At 44.8% G+C, this 8,219-nt stretch overlaps 2 long non-coding RNA genes across 3 annotated transcripts; both read right to left on the bottom strand.

Annotated features, from left to right (window-relative positions):
* Positions 1-337: 337 nt before the first annotated feature.
* On the bottom strand, positions 338-1,992 carry LOC123445346. Of its 2 annotated transcripts, none has more exons than XR_006631078.1 (2): positions 1,370-1,992; positions 338-1,168 (listed from the first exon to the last, which is right to left on the bottom strand). It is a non-coding gene; the product is annotated as an uncharacterized LOC123445346 (long non-coding RNA). The 2 variants fall into 2 exon arrangements; XR_006631079.1 differs by having other exon boundaries at positions 338-1,152.
* A 181-nt stretch (positions 1,993-2,173) lies between these two features.
* LOC123445345 lies at positions 2,174-7,096 on the bottom strand. The gene is made up of 2 exons (XR_006631077.1): positions 4,337-7,096; positions 2,174-4,246 (listed from the first exon to the last, which is right to left on the bottom strand). It is a non-coding gene; the product is annotated as an uncharacterized LOC123445345 (long non-coding RNA).
* Between the last annotated feature and the right edge of the window lie 1,123 nt (positions 7,097-8,219).

Below are 8,219 nucleotides of genomic sequence, written 5' to 3'. Positions count from 1 at the left end.
ATCGATAATCTGCATACGCAATAGATCTATATGACTACCTTCTAATCCCAAGCATCAATTTAAAGAAATCATCTTGAATTTTGCATCTGTATTTGCAAGTAATTGAAAATCTCAATTCCAAATAGACGTATTAATATCGACATGTGTCAAACATGAAGATAGATATATCATAGAATATATTTCAAAATACATCGTACTCAACGAAGAAACAATATTGTTGAGAAACAGTATTGTTGAGGTACAGAGTTTATCTTTGCAAGATATAAAAATCTCAATTGCAAATAGACCTATTAATTTCGACATTTGTTTAACATGAAAATAAACACATCATGAAACATATTTCGAAATACATCGTACTCAACGGAAAAACAGTACTTAAGACAAATACCGAGAATAACAAGGTCTAAAACAGTTAAGTACTCTTAAAAGAACCAATGTGTAAAATCGGTGTGGACCATTGTTAAGCCTGTTTTGCCAATTCATGCAATTGCAATGACCTGAATGCGATTACAAGGACTTGAATGCAAAAGTGGCAACGGGACAAGATTTTCCCTCTGTCTTTCTCGAACGGTTCCTCACTGAGAAATCTCGTAACCACGGAAGTGAGACCGCGAGCGGGCCGTAGCCCGTTGTCTCTGAGCCACGGGGATTCGTCTCCATGCCCTTGCCGCATCACCGATTTGGCTCGACGGCCAAGGCTGCGTCTATGGCCCCGATGTCGATTTGGCTCGACGGCCAAGGCTGCGTCTATGGCCCCGATGTCGATTTGGCTCGACGGCCAAGGCTGAGTCTATGGCCCCGATGTCTTCGCCGCGGGGAACCACGCCGGAGGGAGCAATCGCCTCCGATGCCGAAAGCAATGTTTCGACCATCGGTGTCGTCGCCACACACGTGTCGAAGGGGGGCCGTTGCCTCGAGCGTCGCCGATCTGTGCGGTCATTTGCCTAGGGCCGCGTCGCGGTTGAAGGCCGAGAGTTGTTTGCTAGGTGCAGACGCGGTCACGGCTGTGCAGGAGGGAGTGCCATGAGAAGCCGCACCCAAAGCCGTCGCGCCACGCTGATGCAAGCCGAGGGCTGCGTCGCCCTCTGGCCGGTTCAATGCCCGGGCCGCGAGAATAGCCGTTGTGCCACGCAACAAGTTTCAATCGGCCGCCTATTCGCCGAAGACTCTACGTTGTCGCATGGCAGAGGGCAGCATATGCGTGCACGGGAGTGCCAGAGGTATTAATCATGATTAGCATGTACTTCCTCCGTCTTAAAATAAATGACTTAATTTTATACTAATTTTAATATAAAATTAATGTAAAGTTGAGTCATTTATTTTAGAACGAAAGGAGTAAATATACAAGATCAAATTGGAAAAGAAGCACCTTTATCCTGTAGCAATGGGGCGTCATTGCCGGGCTGTGGCTTCACCGGTCGAGTGTTGTGCCGTTTCCAGCTTTGTCCTGTTATGAATCGACTGTCTTTTTCATTAGATGATTGTATGTATATATGCAAGGAGAAGAGATGTGAGGAAGAGGCATCTCTTCAAAAGAAGTGGCAGTTATAAAGAGAGGTTACCCCATAATTAACACTTGTTAATTTCAAGTGTTGTCAGCCCATAGCCGAGCAAGAGAACCGGGGGGTTCCTCGTACACAAGCGCTCGTGTGGACGGTCTAAAGAACACTACACGAGGACGCTCACTCCCCTTTGGGATCGTAAGAACATCTTGTGTAGCTTCAGAAAGGCAGCAAGTAAGTTCCTCAAGGTAAGCTCTAACTACCATTAAAGTTGCATAGCTTTTTTATCAAGCAAGGATGCATTCAAAGCTTGAATCATATGCTTACCACATTATGCTATGATTCACTGTTTGATTAGGACATTAACGACAGTAACTTCTACACCCTTCATTCCCTGTCACTCAAATTAAAATATTTCAAGACCATGCAAGTTCTAATGGAAACGATGCAGTTCCCTCCACATTTTCTCATCCGGGCTTGGGACCGGCAAAGGCAGTGTTAAACTACAAAACTACTTAATAAACACAAAAACTAGCAAACACCACAACCAATTATATTCAGCTAAGTACACAAGCCACAAGATCAACCAAAGGCAGGATTGGCACGACACACAATTGACCAAAGGCAGTAAATATTCACACACATTTGCACAAGATAATAAGGCAGGGACATACGGGCACAAATAAGGAAAGCTATAAATTCCAGAACCTGAATGAGAACATCCAGCATGAATGAAACTGACATATGTACAAGCTACTTGAGTTGAAAAGTATACAATCAGCAGTAGTCATCAAATTTAGCAAGACTTATTTTACAAGTTGCCAAATTAAAATAGGAAGTTCCGTTGCAAACCGAGAAGATGCACTGAAGTAACAAGATCTCACTGGAGAACCACCAGAAGAACATCACTTCTGAAAATCAATTCCATACCAACAAATCGGAATCATATTCAGTGGACATGACACTAATCAAAGACATGATGAGAAGTAGAGTGTCCATGGCAAATTGTTTGTTCAAGCTTCTAGTTCAGAAGCTTCAACTCTCCATTGTGTTGGTATATAGCGTTAATCCCTAACCTCTTTTTGCATATCAAGCCATCCACATTACCCAAATATAAGTCAGGAGAGGATCACAAGCCAAAAATACGACAGATTTGGCTTGGGCTAAACAATCTGCAACCACAAGAAGGCGGAAGCAAAAACCACAATCAATGCTAGCAGCTAAGACAACAGAGGCTTCTTCAAGAGATCAAAATAGAGAGCACTGGGTTTTTTCAGTTGTAGGATGCCCTGTCTAGATTGATGCTCCAAAGCAACCTTCGAACCTTGTACATCCACCAAATCAATCTGAATGTTTAAATTTTGTCTCTGTAAGATAAATTATATGTTGAAAAAATTATGATGAATTGGAAAGGTGCAGGGTTTAGAAGATCTTCAAACATATTCATCATCATGTTGGACCTAAATCATCAGTTAGGACCTGCAGTGGACCAAGAAACCTTTGTTTCAACTTTTGCTTTGGGGAAATGATGCTGCCTATAAACAGCTAAATGATGCATCAAACAGTGAGGGGATAGGATAAGCTTGCTTGGCTAGTTAGGCAACAACGCCAGTCCCAGTCTTCCAGATAGCGAACTATATTATCTCTCATCCATGTCAATGTCTGCAAGGGCACATGATTACCAAGGGCAGAGAAAATCATGTCTTGGAAGTACAATGTTCAAAGCAAATCAGGAAAGATGAAGTCAACAGAAGAAACCCCCTGTAAACCAACAGTCAAAACAAGGCACCTTCCAGAAAGCCCCATAAGTCCATTAGCTGGAGAACCAACAGTCAATATCAGAGATGCTGTAAGCTTAATTTGACTGTGCAAACAAAGAAGCTAAATTGAGGATCAATTATCAAAACGTAGTTCCCAAATTCTCTGGTCCCCATCCCATGGTTAACGATTCAATCCAACTTCAACCAAAACACAAACTTCAGCACACAAGATGCTATCTTATATCATACAAGGCACTGAGCCATAACAATGACCATGAACAGTAAAGCAAACCTCCACTCTCTGGTTCATCACTCAACAACCATCGCCCTCCTGCATCTGAAGGAGAACAAACACATACCCCACAAACAGAGATCAGCTGTAACAATGAGAACCAACAAAATCCACCTCAATACTTAAGGATAAGGTACTCATGTTGAGCCATCTGACGAAGATAAATCAAAGAACTCTGACGTCCACAAGACCAATGGGACCAAACATGGGAAACTGACCTGCCACAAGTCCCCTTCAACATACTGTTAACTTCATTTCCAGACCAGATCCAGATCCAGTCCTGCAAGCCAACTCACAGAGGCGGCGATAACAAATGAAGCAAACAGACCGCCTACAAGACACTGACCTGACTCCATGGACATAGGTTTGGGCAGAAAATTTTAACTGTTATATCCTGCACCCCGCACTCGCGGAAGACAAAAAGAACACAGGGATCAAGAGTACAGATAACAAAACGGACCACGGAGAGCTAGATCACAAACCAAAATATTTAACAGATTCCACGTCATTACCGGCTAAAGAAAAATCTGCAACCACAAGAAGGGCAGGAACAAAAACCTATATCAAAGACATGGCCAAGTAGCTAAATGAAATGAAAAAATAGGAGGGCAAGAGTCTTTTTCTGTTGTAGGATGTGCAATTAGTTGAAAGCTTCGGATTGTCCTTAGATTCATGCGCCTTTGCATATGAATCTGTATTACAAATATTGCCTAATAAGATAATTTTTAGATTATATAAGTTATGATGAATTGAAACAATACTCGTAGATTTTGAAGATCTACAAAGAAATTCATCATCAGGTTGGGCTGGAGTTCGTCAACTACAACCTGCAACGAGCGAGAGACCTTCCTATAAATTTTCGGTTAGGGGTAAATGTTACTTTTAAATAGCTAAAGCATGGATCAAACAATGGACGGAAACAAGAAAGCCTGACTCAGCTAGCAAGTTCAGCTATGGTTGACGGATGGCAACAACACTGGTTCCAAACTGCAGTTATATCATTTCCATGTCAATATCTACAAGAGCTGAGAGTTACTGACAAAGGTAGAGAAAACCTATTGTCATGAGAGTTCAATTATAGAATAAAGAAAGGTTGAAAAATTTCAAGCCCCAGAAGGAACCGCCATGCCGAGGAAAAAATAGGAGTGCCTTCTAAGCCATATTATTCCAATTTCTGGAGAGCCACCAATAAAGTTCCAGGTTGATGAACGACCCAAAACATCCTCCACCCTCTTGACTCGTCTCTACAGAACCACTACCCTCCTTCTGTTGCATCTAAAGGAGCACAAACAGACACCAAAAGCAAGATCAGCTGCTACAGTAAGAATTCACCAGGACCTCGAATCCACCTCATATTAGTTGATGACGACCACATGGGAAATAGCCATTCAAATCTGATCTGACCTGCCTCAAATCCCATCCGACATATAACACCCCAAACATCTCCACATACCAGATCTCCAGTCCTGCAACCAACCCGTGGAGGCCAACATAAATGAACCAACATCCAAGACACTGACCTGACACTTTGACATGAAAACCGAGGGATCAAGAGTACAGATAACCAATCAAACCACAAGGAGATAGATAGCAAACCAGACGATTTTAACAGATTCCGACCCACTACAATCATTGTCTTAGGCCAAATCTGCAACGACATGGAGGGCAGAAGCAAAAAACCTAAATCAAAAGCATGAACATGTAGATGAAGTAAAAACAGAGGATAAGAGATTTAAGTTTTTTCCGGTTGTAGGATACGTCAGTAGTTTGAAGCTTCATTCTTGCACCTTTTGCAGCAAAATCTGAATTTAAAATATTGCCTAGTAAGAGATCATATTAACATTATCTCAGTCAAGGAATTAAGTAGATAGTGGTTTTAGAAGAACTGCAAACTCAGCATCAGGTTGGTGGCCTTGAGTTCATAAACTACGACCTGCAACAAGCAAGATACCTTTCTATAAATGTTTCAGTTAGGGGAAAACTAGGATGAAACTGAGGTAAAGGATGACTAAGCCTGTCTCGACTGGGATGGTCAGGTAGACAACACAGGTTCCAATTATATGTCCTTTGCAAGACACTATCTGCAAGAGCTGAGAATGACTTAAGACATGGAAAACTAATGTCTGATGAGTTCTAGTTAATACTGAGAAAGGAAGGTCCAGAAATTTCAAGCCAGGCAGGAAGAACCGCCATGCTGAGGCAAAATAGGAGCACCCGCTAGGCCCGTGCAATTCCAGTTTCTGGACAACCAGCAACCGTTCCAAATCAGAAATGTTGAGAGAATAATTGAAGTGTGGAGAAGAACAAATTAAACAGAGACAGTTGATCATCCAAACACAGGTCAGCAAGAAGATAGTAATAAGTTGCTCCCACTAAGCCGAGTAATCCGAATTTCTGGACAATGAGCAATAAATCCAAATCAGAACTGTTGTAGGCTGAAAATGAACGGTGGAGAGCAAGGAATTAAACAGAGATAGGAGTAGTAATATTCATCCAAACACAAATCAGCCGAAGGTAGGCAGGTGCTCCCGCTAAGCCGTGTTATCCCAGTCTCTGGAGAATCATCAACGAACGGATCTAAATAAGATGCTTTGTACTAGATTATAACTGTGCAGTGCAAACCAAAAGACTAAATTGGAAGGGACCGAATTATTATTATCCAGGTGCAGGCTGAAGTTGCAGGTTGGTGAGAGATCCAAAGCTTGAACATCCTACAAGATCTGGCCGCTGAACCGTAAGTAACCAATCATCAAAGTAACCATGAACGGGAATCAAACTCGCACCCATCTCTTCAGCAGAACCACCGACCGTCCTTTTGACCCTGCTGCATCTAGGAATAGGATGGTGGGAGCACAAGCGCATACCAAAAGGCTAGATCTCTTCATGAGAAGTTGAGAACCACCGACCGTCCTTTTGACCCTGCTGCATCTAGGAACAGGATGAGAGCACAAGCGCATACCTAGATCGGCGGGTGAAAACGGAATCCACGGGGGCCTCGAACCCACCTCGTATTTTATAACCCGATGACGGCTGGGCTCGTGACGAGGGCGCCGGATCGGGAACGGGCCGCGCGCACGGGCGAGAGCCGGTTCGATTTTCATCGAATCTGGAATCACCGGCGGACGCAGGCGGGCGGGCGGGCGACGGGGCCATGGAAGGAACCGATCTGACCGAGCTGCGAGAAACCGACCTTGATTCGGCCCTCGGGTGACGCGGAATTGAATCAGAGGCGGGACGCGGAATCGACGGAGTTCCCCCGATCGATCGCTCCGCGCGGAGGCGGGCCGGATTTACCCCCTGCCTGCGAGCACAGGAAGAAGAGCCGGCGAGGAGAGGAAATCAAGCGCGGTTCGAAATGAATCGAGATTTGTGATGGACAAGGGGGAGGAAAAAGCCGCGGAGACGCGTGGGGGCGATCGACGCCGGCGGCGCGGCCCGAAGGACAGCTCGGAAGAGAGGGCGGGGCGGGGCGCGGGGAGGAGAGGGCGCGCCTGGGCGTCTTTTATAGCCGGAAGCAGAGGCGGTGCGGAGGCCGGAGGGCGTGGCGTGGGCTGGCTCCTTACCGGACGCGCTGGCGTTAATTAATGCTTTCCGTGGACAGGTGGGCAACGGAAATCAAAAGCGAGTGGAATTGAGACGTGGGACGCATCCACGAAGCCGGAAAATGTCTACTACTCCGTGGGATGCTCGGGACGAGAGTCGCGACGGGCCGTGTGTGTGGCTGCCAGCGCCAGCCACGACCACCTACTCATGGATGATGAAAAACGAGGAACAGGCGCTGCGGTGTTGTCCCGGTCCACCAAACCAAACGTGTACGGCAATTCCACGCGCCGGCCCAAACTGACGGTAATTTTCTTTTTTTTGTCTCGGTCAAATGGACACGAACGTAGGCTTTCGTAAATGTGTCGGCGCATGCGTCCAACGCTGGTCCGACTTATTTTTACCGACGTACGAAAAAATATAAAAGTACATAATTAAGCATTAAAAAAATATAAGTGCATAATTAAACGTGGGATGTGCTAGTGACGGTGGCAACGCGGCAGCAGGGGCACGCTCCTCCTCCGGGATCCTCTCCTAGATTTGGGGGCGGGCACCGAGAGGGCGCGCGTGTCCGCACCGACGCATTTCTGTCCTAAATTTGGGCTGGAAAATGGATCGGCGCGGACGCGGAGCGGACGTGTTTTAAAAATGGGTCGACGCGTTGAGCCATTCTTTTTGTTCGTGCCGACCCAAACGGATGGCGATGGACGAAACGGGTCGCCCCATTGGAGTTGCTCTTATATACATGTGCATACATTTATCATTACACAACACTTCAAAAAGACTGAATAGGCATATCATCTTAAAATTTACGAAGGCATCTCGTCGTCGACGCAAACGCCTTCTCCCACTGAATGCGCATTGCCAAAAAAAATAAAATGAATCTAGCAATAATATGAGAATCAGAACTTGAATCCCAATGGACCGGAAATACGACTGTCTTTTTAACCATTCTACCATAGGTTGATTCGCAGTCCCCGTCCTAAATATGAGCCCAAAATCAACTAAACACCCAATCAATGTGCTCACTATTTTATTTTATTTATTAGTAACAAAAGAATTCGTGCATTGGGACAGAAGAAAAAAAAATATAATCTCCAATGACTATGATCATATTTTGTTGCA

This window comes from Hordeum vulgare, chromosome 3H (assembly GCF_904849725.1).
Source record: "Hordeum vulgare subsp. vulgare chromosome 3H, MorexV3_pseudomolecules_assembly, whole genome shotgun sequence".
Classification (NCBI taxonomy): Eukaryota; Viridiplantae; Streptophyta; class Magnoliopsida; order Poales; family Poaceae; genus Hordeum; species Hordeum vulgare.
This window is presented reverse-complemented; position numbering and strand designations above follow the sequence as displayed.